The sequence below is a fragment of the Denticeps clupeoides genome, chromosome 1, assembly GCF_900700375.1.
Source record: "Denticeps clupeoides chromosome 1, fDenClu1.1, whole genome shotgun sequence".
Classification (NCBI taxonomy): domain Eukaryota; kingdom Metazoa; phylum Chordata; class Actinopteri; order Clupeiformes; family Denticipitidae; genus Denticeps; species Denticeps clupeoides.
In genome coordinates, this window is record NC_041707.1 from 39,401,616 (window position 1) to 39,406,642 (window position 5,027).

General features: G+C 40.1%; 1 long non-coding RNA gene across 1 annotated transcript; it reads right to left on the reverse strand.

The window, feature by feature from the left end:
- Window positions 1-3,899: 3,899 nt before the first annotated feature.
- On the reverse strand, window positions 3,900-4,667 carry LOC114794202 (uncharacterized). The gene is made up of 4 exons (XR_003750319.1): window positions 4,538-4,667; window positions 4,349-4,451; window positions 4,185-4,219; window positions 3,900-4,108 (listed from the first exon to the last, which is right to left on the reverse strand). It is a non-coding gene; the product is annotated as an uncharacterized LOC114794202 (long non-coding RNA).
- Window positions 4,668-5,027: the final 360 nt, after the last annotated feature.

The following is a 5,027-nucleotide window of genomic DNA, read 5'->3' on the forward strand; positions in this document are numbered from 1 at the left end:
GTGAAGCTCAGGGCGGCGTAATTTAATGAGTCTGCGTCACCACACTGAAAAACAGATGAAAAAGAGGTTCACTTCCTCATTCAAAGCTGAAGCACCGTACCAACTTTTACAAGAACTCGGAAAATGTGTTACAACTTACTTGCTGGTTTGTTGCAGTGGGCACGTGGGTGTTTGAACTTTTATCTTAAAAAATATATATAAAATGGAGAAAAGTGAAAACCCAGCAGGTCTGTTCATCACAGATTCTACTAATAATCTGTTTCTCTTTAGTGAAGTGTGAGAACATTTGAAGCAAATCGTCCAAAAATAAGATAAAGTGTAAACCTGCTCGCAGGGCTTTTCTCCACAGAAGCACAAGAGCGATGTTTGCAGTGACCGAGATGATAACAGTAACGATGAGAGCCGTGACGCCGCTGCCATTAGAACCTGTTATAATACAGAATCAGGATTACTCGTTTACTAGTTTAAAGGCTTCATTTTATTTATTGATGCAAAGAATATGTCAAGAAGTGAGAACCATACGTGCGTGAGGGACAAATTATTAATATTTTCTTAAGGAAAAATAATTAAGGATTTCTTCATATCCTTTTGATCTTTAGATCACCCAAAATGTCACTTACCCATATGGATCTCAGCACTCCATGTTATTTATTGAGACATTTATAACTTCTTACTTGATATTTCCAGTTTAGTTCCATTGCCGATCGTTATTTGTCCGCATGCCGCCACGGCACAGTGGTAGGTTCCAGCGTCGGTGGTGCTGAGGTTCCTCTTGGGGAGATGGTAGACGCAGCTCTGGGTAGAAGAACCAGCCTCAGGGTTCTTCTCACACCCAGCACTCCTGTCTCCATGGGTGTAGATGATTCCAGGATGGGATCCTGGTGTTCCGTGTCTGAACCAGTACACACTGTGTTCTCCTGCACAGCCTCCACAGACGACTGTGCAGTTTAGAGTCACGTTGTGTCCTTCAGACGCTGGATCTAGAAGATAATGCTGCTGAACCTGAACTGTGCAGGAGTCTAAAAAAGGGGAAGGAGATCTTCAGTGAAGCTGGATCAGTAAATGTCTGTTACTACAGATTTTACTGACCTTTGATAAAGAGGAAGACTCCATTTCCAAAGTAATACTTGCTGTTCCAGTTGACACCACAGAGATATGATCCTTCATCAGAAGCTTCAATGCTCTTTAAGGTCAAATTAAAGCTCTTGTCACTTGTTTCAGCATCCAGTTTGGATTTGTTGACTTCTTCTTCAAATGAGACTCGATTGTAGAATGATGAGACAATAAGTTTAATCTCATGTCCCGGGACGTGTTTGAACCAAAACATTCTCAATGGCGACTTCAAGTTGAAGTAGCACGGCAGAGTAACAGAACCTCCTAGAAGAGAGGAAACAGTACGCTGCCCCTGATGGACCCTGGTATCAGACGAGATGTCTGAAATGCAGTAAAGACCGTGTGCTGATCAGGAATAAATTGTCAAAACATATATTTTTATTTAATATCTTTACATTTAAATCACACTTACATGATGATTGCCAGATCAGAATCAGTCCAACCAGGAAGATCATCTCTGCCGCTGAGCTTGATAGTCTGACTGTGAACCAGAAAGGCTGAACTTTCATCTCCAACACTCAGCAAGAAGTCAACCTGATTGGTCAGACAGCTTCTACACCCATGAGGGGCACCAGACAGCAAATGCTCAGAATGATGTGCTACATGCATGTATTACAGCAGCTTTTCGTTGTACTTTAAATATGTTTTAATTATGAGACAGGGGGTTGTCCGGATCAGGTTTTTTATTTAAGGGAAAAATAAATAAAAAAAAAATTTCAATTAGCATTGAGAACATGTCTGGGTTATATTTTACAGTAGATGAAATTGGGAAACAGGCTGGGAATATGTTAATACTGAAACTTCATAAAAAAATCCACTTAATCTTCCTTTTAGTCACTGCCTGCTGCATTTCATGCACATTGGTCACTGAAATTAACCTTCTAATCTCTTGCTGTGTGTGAAGGCTGGACGCTGCTTGGGACCCTGATCAGTCAAAGCTGAGATCAGTCCGGCTGACCAGGGCTTCATAAAAAGAGCAAAGCAGCCACAGAACCTGGTGGCTGCATTAATGTGCATGTGGACTTCTTACCTTCTGTTTGTTTCCTTTTCTGTCAGATTGACACACACCTTTTGCATGTTCTGATTCCTTTTTCAGCCATCTTGCCAGGTTTAATAAGTCCATTTTACCACGAAGTCCCGCCTCTAACGCCCGGGATGTGACACTATTGAAGAAAACATGTTTAAGGTCTCTGCAGTCATCTTGGCGATGATACATCAAGGTCATGTGGCCTTCAGAAGCGGTGCTATCAGAGAAGAAGCAAGTACAGACAAATCCATCAATTTAACACTTTGTTGTAATGTTTGAGAGAGTTTTGGATGATTGCTGCAAACACACAGCATCCATAACATTATGTCTAATATTGATTACGTCCTTCATTTGCAACTAAAGTAACCCTGACCCACTGAGAACTGGGCTCCACTAGACCACTAGAAGGAATGGTGGTGCCAAGCCACCAGTCCCCACATTTATCAATGAGCCTTGGCCACCCATGAGCCTGTCTCTAGTTCCACAGTGTGTCCTGACTGCTCCAGACCAGGACTAATCCACAAGGAGATGCTGTCTAGCAATTCAATTTTACCTGGCTGAAGTTGAGAAGATCGGCTTTCAGCAAAATGTACGGTTGATGTCTCATATACCTCACCCACTGTAACAAAAAAGTCTAATATATCACCTTCATTATGTGATGGCTGATCTTTGTATCTCTATTGTGGATGAATTAATTACTCCTTACCAATCAGGAGAAGGTGATGGGCCAGAACCAGGCAGAAGCAGCTGATAAATTAATATGAGTTACCTTCTTATACTTTCTTCTGCTTTTCACTGCAGTGGTCCCTTCAAGGTGCATGAAGTCTACATGCTTGTACACTTCGCTACCTTTGGGTCCAGTAATTATCCTGAAGGACTATATTCTTGAACATTCTTGTCTTTGCAAACAGAAACTTTTAACCGATAATGTATTCTTTTTCTCACCTTCTTTTTCTTCCTTCCTTCTTTCCTTTCTTCGAGTTATTATTCTTCCTTTCAAATTAGTTTTCATTCGTTAAAACGTAGTGGTGAATACTAGTGATAAAACAGACACCGTTCCACGTTTTCTGATCAAGTCATATAGATCATCACTGAGCAGCGTACACGTGTCCAGTCAGTATAAATAGATACGATATACAGAACTCATAATCATTTAATCTAACAAGTTCAAAAGCTTCAAGCCATCAGGCTTCACTCGGAACAAAGATGTTCTCTGCTGCCTGCCGCTCTACAGGAAGTGACCTCACTGGCCCCGCAAACATCTTTTATAGTTCGGGGGCAGGATCCTCCAGAGAGCGTGGCCTATGAAGGCCACCACAGCTACCGCTGCCATGGCTCACTACAAACTATTTAAATTGGACAAGAAGTCATGGTTTTCATTATTATCAATGAACTACTGTGCCTATTACTCTATAATTACTGGACTCTATGCTGCATTGTATTTTCTTACCAGTGATGTTCGGGCATTTCTTTTATATCTGTATCCAGTATTTTTTTTATTTGAAAAAGCAAAATTGACAGTCAGAACTTGACAACATGAAGTCAGGTTTACTGAAAACAGATTATTATTTCAGGTACAGATTTCATGGGAAAGTGATAATAAAATCTCACCAGACAAGATGTACAAAAATCATGCACAAAATCCAGGAATCATGATTTTATACAGTTGTAAACAAACATATATTTCTTACTAGACAAATAAATGTGGAACATCCTGGCTTCAAATAGAATTTAACATCTTTTTTTGTCTCAACCTTCCTTTCCATAAATCCCATTTATATTCAAAGCCATAAAAAGCTCACAATTCCTACAAAAGCAACACAGAGACCATGTGAGTTTAATTCTATTCTCGCTGCAGTATTAATAGAGTCCCATGCAGGTAGCGTGATGTCAGTAAACTCCCTTCAGATGCTGGTACACGACCTCAGAGTACAACGTGGAATCGATGCTGCCTTTTCCTCTGGAGCTCTGTAAGCGACACTGAGATTAAAAACGTTCACTGTATGGAAAAATGAGCACATTTAGTCTAAAAGAGAAAACTTACGTGTGGACTTGACTCAGTGGGGACTTGAATATATTCTTTGTAAAAGAGTAAATCAAGAAACAAATTTTTCAGATTTGCACAAAATTAAATTAATTGAGGTATTTTGAGGCATTTCAAATGATTATATAATGATATTATGATATAATGAGTGTTATTTTCTTTACCTGCCTTTCTCCACATAAGCAAAAAAATGTTTGCTGCTACAGAGATGATGATGACAATGACCAGGGCAGGAATTGCGTAACGTCATGCTGTAACCTTTAGAACCTATTTTAATAAAGAACATTAATTAATGTTTTTCCAAGCCAAAATGTAAACTAATTAGTCTTACTTAATTAATAAATTTTTCTTACTTGATATTTCCAGTTTAGTTCCATTGCCGATCGCTATTTGTCCACACGCCGCCACGGCACAGTAGTAGGTTCCAGTGTCGGTGGTGCTGAGGTTCCTCTTGGGGAGATGGTAGAAGAACCAGCCTCAGAGTTCTTCTCACACCCAGCACTACTGCCTCCATGGGTTTAGATGATTCCAGGATGGGATCCTGATGTTCCGTGTCTGAACCAGTACACACTGTGTTCTCCTGCACAGCCTCCAGAGACGACTGTGCAGTTTAGAGTCACGTCGTGTCCTTCAGACGCTGGATCTAGTAGATAATGCTGCTGAACCTGAACTGTGGGAGAGTCTGAAAGGAAATTAGATTTATAATAACAATAACAATAGTAAATACTAAAAGTATTATGGGTCGGTTAACTTACCAATAATAAAGAGAAAGACTCCATCTCCATATGAAATATGATTCAAGAAGAACAATCCACAGTAATACAATCCTTCATCAGCAGCTGC